This window comes from Argopecten irradians, unplaced genomic scaffold (assembly GCF_041381155.1).
Source record: "Argopecten irradians isolate NY unplaced genomic scaffold, Ai_NY scaffold_1023, whole genome shotgun sequence".
Taxonomy (NCBI): domain Eukaryota; kingdom Metazoa; phylum Mollusca; class Bivalvia; order Pectinida; family Pectinidae; genus Argopecten; species Argopecten irradians.
The window spans coordinates 1-11,180 of record NW_027188490.1 but is presented as its reverse complement, the minus strand read 5'-3'; the positions used below and the strand labels follow the sequence as shown (position 1 = coordinate 11,180).

The 11,180-nt window shown below is 40.8% G+C and overlaps 1 pseudogene; it reads left to right on the top strand.

Annotated features, from left to right (window-relative positions):
* Positions 1 to 422: 422 nt before the first annotated feature.
* Positions 423 to 8,395, top strand: LOC138313883 (carcinoembryonic antigen-related cell adhesion molecule 5-like; annotated as a pseudogene).
* Positions 8,396 to 11,180: the final 2,785 nt, after the last annotated feature.

Genomic DNA, 11,180 nt, shown 5'->3' with positions numbered 1-11,180 from the left:
ATATTGTAAAAGCAGAAATTGATTCCAACGGCATGAGGGACAGATAAATTGCTTAAAAGATTTATGTACAAACCCTAATTGAAATAGGCTCATTTATGCAATTGTAACAGTGATGTTTGGTTGTAAACTGTGTTCAAGAAAAAAAAATCTGTCTAGATTAGGTGATGTTTTGGTATTAAAATAAAAAAAAATAAGAAATAATTAAAAAAAAAAATCCAAATCTGTAGGTTCCCCATACATATTGGCCATATTTATCTATTATATCCTGGTTGAGAGGGAACTATTTTCCACAACATAAACCTGTCAGATTGATAAGTGTCAAACTCATTCATGTAATGTGAATCTTGCCTTTTAGAAACTAATTTACTATTTGTAAAATATTTTATTTCATGATTTGGTTACATCATCATTTACAGTCGGACCTGGTGACAGTATTACACTCGCCCCCCAACAAGACAGTGTAGATGTGATGGAGAACAAGACTATATCTAACGTCACGTGTTCCGCTGACTGTAGACCACCGTGTACCTACACCTGGTCTAAAGACGGTACAGACTACCCCAACCCACTGAGTCTGTCTGTAGCCACGAGGAACAATGCCGGACAGTATAGGTGTACAGTGTAACACGGTCAGTCAGGGGACTAAGGACTGGAACCTCATCGTCAGATGTAAGGGGTACATTTGAAGTGTTGTTAATGCTGACAGGAACTAAGATTTAAAGTGAAAATCATGATTTAGCTCACCTGGTCCGAAGGACCATAGTGAGCTTATGCGAAACCCGCGGCGTCAGTCGTCCAGCGTCCGTCCGTCCATCAACAAATTTAACGAAATTTGACTGGTAGTATCCTTATGGGGCACTAACCAAGTTATTGAGCTGACCCCTCATGGATCTGAGGGGCGGTGCCAAAAGGGTTAATTTGGCTATTTCCATATAAATGACGTCTTTTCTGAATCTAAACATTGGATAGCACTCATTTTGCATTGGCAATATCCTTATATGGTGGGGATTCAAAATTGTACATATGGTGGGGCTGACCTCCGGGGGGCCTGAGGGATGGGGCCAAAAGAGTCAATTTAGCTGTTTACATATAAATGACTTCTTTTCTGGATCCAAGCATTCGATTACACGCGTATTGCAATGGTAGCGTCCTTATGGGGTGAGGATGCAAAATTGTACAAATTGTTGGGCTGACCTCCTAAGGGGCGGGGCCAAAAGTATCAATTAGAATATTTCCATATAAACGACTTATCTGAATTTAAGCATTCAGTAGCACTCATATTGCAATGGTAGCATCCTTATGGTAGGGATTCAGCATTGTACAAATTTGTGGGGCTGACCCCCTGGGGGACCTGAAAACATAGTGTCCATGTCATGTAATATGGCTATTATTTTTCTTTGAATGATTATGAAAATATAAACATCATCACTTTTCTATATTTTAGTTCCCCCTCAGATTCTCAGTCTTGGTTACACTGTTGGTGGTACTGACGTCATTGAGAATGGACCCAAGTCACTGATCTGTTCTGTGGAGAGTTTCCCTCCGTCTATTATACAGTGGTTCTATAAGGCTAACGGTACCGTTCTACTGACCAGTCCAGAGATTCTGGAGAGTACCTACACCCTAACTAACGCTGGCTGTCTGGACACCGGACTCTACACCTGTTTTGTCCGGAACAGTGTCTCTACTACAGCTTGTCACCAGGGATATACCTATTAACATTCTTTCTGTGTAAGTATCACAGCGGTCACCAGGGATATACCTATCAACGTTCTGTGTAAGTACCACAGCGGTCACCAGGGATATACCTATCAACGTTCTGTGTAAGTACCACAGCGGTCACCAGGGATATACCTATCAACGTTCTGTGTAAGTACCACAGCGGTCACCAGGGATATACCTATCAACGTTCTGTGTAAGTATCACAGCGGTCACCAGGGATATACCTATCAACGTTCTGTGTAAGTACCACAGCGGTCACCAGGGATATACCTATCAACGTTCTGTGTAAGTACCACAGCGGTCACCAGGGATATACCTATCAACGTTCTGTGTAAGTACCACAGCGGTCACCAGGGATATACCTATCAACGTTCTGTGTAAGTACCACAGCGGTCACCAGGGATATACCTATCAACGTTCTGTGTAAGTACCACAACGGTCACCAGGATATACCTATCAACGTTCTGTGTAAGTACCACATACAGCGGTCACCAGGGTTATACCTATCTAACGTTCTGTTAAGTACCACAGCGGTTTCCAGGGATATACCTATCAACGTTATCTGTGTAAGTACCACAGATGGTCACCAGGGATATACCTATCAACACGTTCTGTGTAAGTACCACAGCGAGTCACCAGGGGATATACCTATCAACGTTTCTGTGTCTGTGGCCAGCGATCAAGTATCCACAGTACAAGGTCAACTGTTCTGTGTACCCTTAGCGCAGGTCACCAGGGTTATACCTAGTCAAACGTTCTGTGTAAGTAACCACAGTGGTCACCAGGGATATACCTATCAACGTTCTGTGTAAGAGTACCACAGCAGTCACCAGGGATATACCTATCAACCGTTCTGTGTAAGTTACCACAGCTGGTCACCAGGGATATACCTATCAACGTTCTGTGTAAGTACCATAGCGGTCACCAGGGATATTACCTATCAACGTTCTGTGTAAGTATCACGCGTCCGTCACCAGGGATATAACCTATCAACGTTCTGTGTAAGTAACACACAGAGGTCACCACAGGGATATAACTATCAACGATTGCTGTGTAAGTTACCACAACAATGTCACCAGGGATATACCTTATCAACGTTCTGTGTAGGTACCACAGCTAGTGGTCACCAGGGATATACCTATCAACGTTCTGTGTAAGATACCACACGCAAGGACCACCAGGGTTATATACCTAACACAACATTCTGTGTAAGTACCACAAGTGGTCAAGCAGGGATATACCTACAACGTTCTGTGTAAGTATTCACCACAGTGGTCCACCAGGGATATACCTATCAACGTTCTGTGTAAGTACCACAACGGTCACCAGGGATATATCTATCAACGTTCTGGTGGGGAGAGTACCAACAATTGACACCAGGGTCTATACCTATCAAACGTTCTGTGTAAGTACCACTTGTGGTCACCAGGGATATTCGCTTATCAACGTTCTTGTGTAAGTATCACACTACGGTCACCAGGGATAAACTTTCAACGTTCTGTGTAAGTACCACAGCGGTCACCAGGGATATATCTATCAACGTTCTGTGTAAGTACCACAGTGGTCACCAGGGATATACCTATCAACGGTTCTGTGTATTTACCACATCGGATCACCAGGGAATATACCTAATCAACGTTTCTGTGTAAGTACCACAGTGGTCACCAGGGTTATACCCTAATCAACAATGTCTGTGTAATTTACCACAGTGGTCACCAGGGATATACCCCTATCAATGTTCTGTTAAGTACCACACAGGTGGTCCTACCAGGGTTATACCTAATCAACATTCTGTGTAAGTGGTTCAAGGGATAAACCACAACCATTCTGTGGTCACAGGGATATACCTATCAACATTCTGTGTAAGTACCACAGGGTCACCAGGTTATACCTACATCAATCTGTGGTCACCAGGGATTTACTCTATCAACATTCTGTGTAAGTACCACAGTGGTCACCAGGGATATACTATCAACGTTCTGTGTAAGTACCTTACAGTGGTCACCAGGGTTATACCTATCCATCGATCTCGTGTAAGTACCACAGTTGGTCACCAGGGATATACCTATCAACGTTCTGTGTAAGTACCACAGTGGTCACCAGTGAATAAACCTATCAACGTTCTGTTTAAGTATCACGCCGGTCACCAGGGATATACCTATCAACGTTCATGTTTAAGTACCAACAGCGGTCACACAGAGCATATACTTATCAACGTTCTGTGTAAGTACCACAGACATTGGTCCACCAGGGATATAACTATCAATCGTTCTGTGTATGTACCACATGCGGTCACCATGGATATACCTATCAACGTTCTGTGTAAGTATCACAGCGGTCACCAGGGATATAACTATCAACGTTCTGTGTAAGTAAACCGACAGTGGTACACCATGGGATATATCTATCAACGTTCTGTGTAAGTACCACAGCGGTCACCAGGGATATACCTATCAACGTTCAGAGTTTCGTTTTATTCTAATCGATTAAACAAGTGGTCACCAGGTATATACCTATCAACGTTCTGTGTAAGTATCACAGTGGTCACCAGGGATATACCTATCAACGTTCTGTGTAAGTACCACAGTGGTCACCATGGATATACCTATCAACGGTTCTGTGTAAGTACCACATGGACATGGTCACACCAGGTGATATAACCTATCAACGTTCTGTGTAAGTACCACGAGCGGTCGACCAGGGATATGACCTATCAATGTTCTGTGTAAGTATCAACAGCGGTCCACCAGGGATATACCTATCAAACATGTCTGTGTAAGTTACTCACAGCGGTCACCAGGGATATACCTATCAACGTTCTGTGTAAGTATCACAGTGGGTCACAAGGGATATAACCTATATCAACGTTCTGTGGTAAGTACCACACAGCAAGGATAAAATACCTAACATTGATAGGGATATACCTATCAACGTTCTGTGTAAGTTATCACAGCGGTCAACCAGGGATATACCTATCAAACGTTCTGTGTTAAATATCACAGTACAGGAGGGATATTCCAATAACACGTTCTGTGTAGTATCCACCGGTCACCAGGGATATACCCTATCAACGGTTCTGTGTAAGTAACACACAAGGTCACCAGTGGTCACCAGCGGTCATATACATATCACAACGTCTATGTGTTAAGTATCCACAGTGGTCACCAGGGTTATACATATCAACGTTATGTGGAAGATACACAGCGGTCACCAGGGATATTCCTATCATACGTATCCTGTGTAAGTACCTCTGCGGTATACAGGGATAATACTATCAAACGTTCTGTGTAATATAACTGTTGGTCACCAGGGCCTGGGTCATGTGAGATAAATGGACTACCAAGTTGTTTCAAATATAATGACTTTGATTTCTATTCCAGGTCACCAGAGTTTGATATATATAACGTTTTTTAAAAATAACTTCTTGTCAGTAAGAGGTCTAGAGACACTGATATTGTGGTTGTTAAATATGCTGGGATGTAGTCGGCTTAATTCTATCAAAATAATATGACCTTGACCTTCATTAAAAATTTAAAACCACTTAAAATGTGTGCATTCAGTTCTAGTATTTGATTCATAGTCAAATGACTTTAAAGCCCCGTTGGGCCATGTTGTTATTTATCTAAAGTCATGGTTCGACGTCCAACGTCTAGTCTGTTACAAAATCCCTACTAATTCATAAATGAACTGCTGAATGGATTTTGACCAAATTTAAAATACTTCTTCTTCTGTAGGATTAATGAAGTGATTTAGTCCAAATTTTGGTCCTGAAGCTTCCTTATGGTGAATGGGAAACATTTTTGTTTAAATGATAGGTCTGGTCCTCAAGGGCCTGAGGGACGGGGCCCAATAGGGGAAATATAGCAAATTCTTGAAAATCCTTCTTCTGTAGGAATGAAGGAATTTTGTTCTTATTTGATCTGAATAAACTTCATTGGATGAAGGGACCCTATTTTTGCTTACATTCATGTATAGTTTACTATCAATGATCAAACTCGGACCGACTCAAATATATTACATTCCTAGAACTCTTGACCCTTTCAGTTTGAGTTTTTACAGTATTTACAGTCCCATTGATCATCTGATACATTTTAGTGAGCCACGCTTGGACCAAGAATTCAAACTGATTCTGACTTTGGATTAGCAACCACCGAAACATTGACCATCAGAGCGGTGTTCCTCTCGAACCCCGAACCAACATACACCTGGTCTTTCCAAGGATCACCAGGCACAAGTGTCACAAATCTCGTCAATGGTCAGAATAACTTCGCTATCAATAACCGTTTTATAACTTCTAACCTGTCGGCTGTATCAGTGGGAACACGGAACAGATATACGGGAGTCCTGGTTTGGTGTTTACAATGTCACGGCAAAATCCAACAGCCAGGGGAGTCGCACTCTGAGCTTCACTGCTTCAGCGAAAGGTGATTTATTGTATTGATCATCACTATCAAAAACAATTTGTATTGACAATTGTTGAAGAAGTAGTATTGGGGTTTTTTTTGGACACATGCCTATATAACCGGCGGTGATTGGATATGTTAAAATTGTCTGTCATTCTTAACATCACAACAGTGGCATAGCTACCATTGACGCAGAAAAGCAACTGTGTGCACATCAATCAATTCTAAAGAAAAAAAAAAAAAAAAAAAACTTTTTTTTAAATCATATAAAATCATATATTTATTTTTTCAAAATCAGAACAACATGTAGAAACCAAGACTAACATTATTAAATTTGGTATCCGGATTAGCTTTTCATTTTTAGGTTTACTTTTTTTCGGAAAATTATATTTCCGTTCCGTTTCCACGCTCTATTACATAATCCATTCGACATGCCCATAGACGTCGATTCTGTCTTTGAGACATTTTCGATTGGCAAAAACAAAAGAATAATAATATAAAAAAAAACAAGAGGATGTTCTTACACTGAGCTCTGATATTTGACTAGTCTTCGACGCTATCACGATAAAAATACCGGTAAGTGTTCAATTTTTCATTTGGTCACATGCGACATGCGTTTTCCATGTGTACAAATGATCCACAACTCTACATGTCCTTGTATCAAGAAATTGACTCTCTTTTAAAACTCTGTTTTCTTACAAAAATTATCAAAATTGCTCTACCATTTAATCGCAGTGTAGTAGAAACATCACCAAAGGGACACGGCCAGCGTTTGGCAAAATAGAATGTAAACATTAATTTTGCATACAGATACATGTATGGTCGACATTTACAATTAGTGAGAAATTCTAAATTTAGGTAATTTTGCACAATCTGCAATATGAATTAATCCGTTTTCTGTGCTATTTTTTTATTCGATAAAAATTACCACGCTAAGATTTAAAATCATAAAAATCAAATCGTAAAACTCATCCCAATCGATTCTAAAATCATATTTTTTCCCGGGGTGACTCCCAAAAACACAAAAAAAAAAAATTCGCGTCTTCAGCGAGACATTTACAATTAAAGGGATTTCCAAATATAGGTAATTTTCAATCTGCAATATGCATTAATCCGTTTCAGTGTTATTTTTTTTTCTTCGCAAACATTACTACGTTAAGTGCTATAAAATCATAAAAATACATCTAAAACTCATCTCAGCCAATGTAAATCGTAATTTTTTTTTTTTTTTTTTTTTTTTTTTTTAATTTTTTTTTTTTTTTATTTATTTTTTTTTTTTTTTTTTATTCTTTTTCCCAGTTGTGCATAGTTGCATTTTGAACTGATCCCCCCGAGTATTATTTCCCCCGTGGTAGCTTTTTTTTTTTTTTTTTTTATGTGAGGGTACTGATAGAGTTAAATTTTCTCGCGCTTATGCGATCGTACTTTCACTATGCGCGCGCGCACTGTGCATATTGCATTTTTGATGACGCTAGGTCGACGCCAAGATCAATAAGAGAACTTACTCTTTCAGAATTGTTGAATGTGTACATGGCGACATTAAGATTCTTATATTACGGTGGCTGCCAGTATTTTTGAAACCTTTACTACAACTAATAGGTTTAAACTATTTCTTTGAATTTAAATCTTTTCTAATTGATCTTTGAAAATCCGACCCAGTTTTCTTGCTGAATCATGAACAAGTAAATAATAATAAAATTATATATCATTTTTACTTCATTTCTAGCTTAACATATTAAAAAGATAACACAATACTACAACTTTTTAACGTTTATTTTGAACCATTGTATTTTGTGAACATACTATGAAAAAATTCCATTTTTTAAAGCATATATTTTTTTTATGTCACTGTGCAAATGCTATGCATAAATTGTTCATGCATTCATTAATCAGTATTAATTATCTTGTGAAGATTGCTGCAGCATTATATTCTCAGTAGTTTAATTTTTGACATTGTATTGTTGTTAAAGGAAAACCGGACCCTCCTTATCAAGGTAAGGTGATATGCCCTGATACAGATAGAGCCACTCTAAGTTGGATATCAGGATTCAATGGGGATCAAGCCAAACATTTATGGTTGGTGTACGGACTGAGTCACAGAGCAGCATTGCAATTGATGAGAGTATAAATATTTCTGACCCGGGAAAGACGTGACCAAACTGTAACAACTACGGTGTCTGGTCTGACGGCTGGTACAAAGACTTACTTCACTGTCTATGCTGTTTAATGAATTTGGAAACTCAACTTTTACTGAAGAAGTCCACACGTGAAATGATATGTATTTTTTATGGTGTCACCTCCTTACATTTTTAGCTCACCTGGTCCGAAGACCAAGGTGAGCTTATGCCATACCGTGGCGTCCGTCGTCCGTCGTCCGTCCGTCAAACAATCGACTTCTTCTCCATAACCGCTTGTCGGATTTCAACGAAATTTGACTGTAGCATCCTTATGGGCTACTTACTGAAAATTGTACAAATGAGATGGGGCTAGACCTCTCAGGGGCCTGGAGGGTCGAGGCCAAAAGGGGTCAATTTGGCTATTTCCATTAAAACGACTTCTTCTCTCTGAAACTAAGCATTGGAAGAGCACCCAAAATGCAATGGTAGCATCCTTATAGGGTGGGGATTCAAAATTGTACAAATGATAGGGGCTGACCCCTGGGGGCCTGAGGGGCGGGGTCAAAAGGGGTCAATTGGCTATTTCCATATAAACGACTTCATCTCTCTGGCAACTAAGCGATGGAAAGCATCCATAATGCAATTGGTAGCATCTTTATAGGGTGGGGATTCAAAATTGTACAAATGATGATGCTGACCCACCCCCTGGGGCCTGGAGGGGCTGGGTCAAAAGGGGTCAATTTGGCTTTATCCATATACACGACTTTCTTCTCATGAATCTAAGCATGGGATAGCACTCATTATGCAATTGTAGCATCGTTATAGGGTGAGGATTCAAAATTGTACAAATGATGGGGCTGACCCCCCCTAGGGGCCTGAGGGGCGAGGTCAAAAGGGTTCAATTTGGCTATTTTCCATACAAATGGACCATCTTCTCTGCAACTAAGCATGGGATATATATATATAGCACCCATAATGCAATGGTAGCATCCTTATAGGGTGAGGGATTCAAAATTGGTGCAAATGATAGGGCTGACCCCCGGGGCCTGAGGGGTGGGGTCAAAAGTGGTCAATATGACCCATTTCCCGTATAAACGACTTCTTCTTCTCTGTTAACTAAACATTGGTTTATGCTCATAAATGCAATTGGTAGCATGCTTATAAGGTGAGGATTCAAAATTGTGCAAATGATGGGCTGATCCCCAGGGGGCCTGAGGGGTGGGGTCAAAAAGGGGTCAATTTGGCCTATTTCCATATAAACAGACTTTTTTCGTCTGCAACTAAACATGGCATTACGTTCACTAATGCAAATGGTAGCATCCTTTTATGGTGAGGATTACAAAGTTGTAACATATGATGGGACTGAACTCCCTGGGGGCCTTAGACAACGGGGCCAAAAAGGTCAATTAGGCTACTATTTTCATATTTTCATATAAATATACTTCCTCTCAAATTAGGAGCCTTTGTATTTTTTAGGATAGCTTGTAATATTTGTATGGTATCACCTCGTCGATATTATTTAAAATTTAATAGTCATGTTTCGGGATATGTTAAAATGCGCCTAAAATTTTTGGCAAATTTTGGAGTCCAGATCACTGGTTTGATCCTAATGTTCTGTAGACTCGGCACCACATGCTGCGCGCGGAAGCGCAGGCCGGTGGTCGGTGGATCAATATAGGCTGAACACTGTAGATACGGAGTATAAAAGCCCTATTGTCAATATAGCACGTGAATCGAGGTCTAGTCCAGTTTAGCACCTTGGACTCTGCTATCACGAAATGGAAGGCCACAAAACACCCCATTGAGTGGCGCTAGGAGTGGACATGAACATCTGGTCCGAGAAATCTTATGCGCTATCCCATGGCACACACCACATCACAGGGCTGGAGGCGAGTGCCGCGGCACCTACTACACTAGGGCGTAATCTATAGAGTCTTACGACCATTTACTGAATCTGCAATAGTAAGTTCATAGTGTCTCACTATCATGCGAATTGCTTATCTACACCACCTCGCGCGGAGCCACAAAACATCTACGTAGGCGGTAGGGGAACAGAATATGTATTTACTCTCGTTTTGCTATGGACCAAGCGAGGGACAGCGCAGGCGGGGACCCCCTAATCGGCGCAGGAAATAGACGGTACATTATCTATATATCACACAGCACGCCTGTCTAGAGTCTGCATTGGATTTTAACACATATTTCGGCCACAAACCAATCCTGGTGAGATTAGAAATGAGTTGCTTACTAATTCTTGCTATGACCCCACCTGGGGGCGCAGGAGGGGCATGGGCCCAATAGGGGAAATATAGATAAATCCTATAATCGGTACTTGTCTAGAGTTTCTGTATGGATTGTAACCAAATTTGGCCATCAACATCCTGGGGGAAGGGGAACAGAACTAAGTAGACCATAATTGCTCTCGGCATCTGAACCCCCAAGGGGCCAGCGACGGGCGGGCCCCAATAGGGGAAATACACTGGTAAATCCTATAAAATCGCGTAACTATGTCCTTAGAGTTTTGCATGGATTGTAACAAAAATTAGGCCACTATACAGTTCCTAGGGGAAGGGGAAACAGAATCTTGTTATAAATTTTGAGCCTCTGTCAAACGGGGGGGCAGGTAGCGGGCGGGGTCCAATAGGGAAATAGAGTAAATCCTATATAAATCGCTAATTTGTCCTAGAGTTTTTGCATGGATTGTTAACCAAATTAGGCCACAATACATCTTGGGGCGGAAAGGGGAACAGAACTTGTATAATTTTTAGCTCTGGTCCCCGGGGGCAGGAGGGGCGGGCCAATAGGGGAAAATAGAGGTAATTCCTTTAAATCGCTACTAGTCACTAGAGTTTGCATGGATATGTAACCAAATTAGGCCAACAGACATCCTCTGGGGAAGTGGGGACACGAACTTGTATAAATTTTAGCTCTGGTCCCC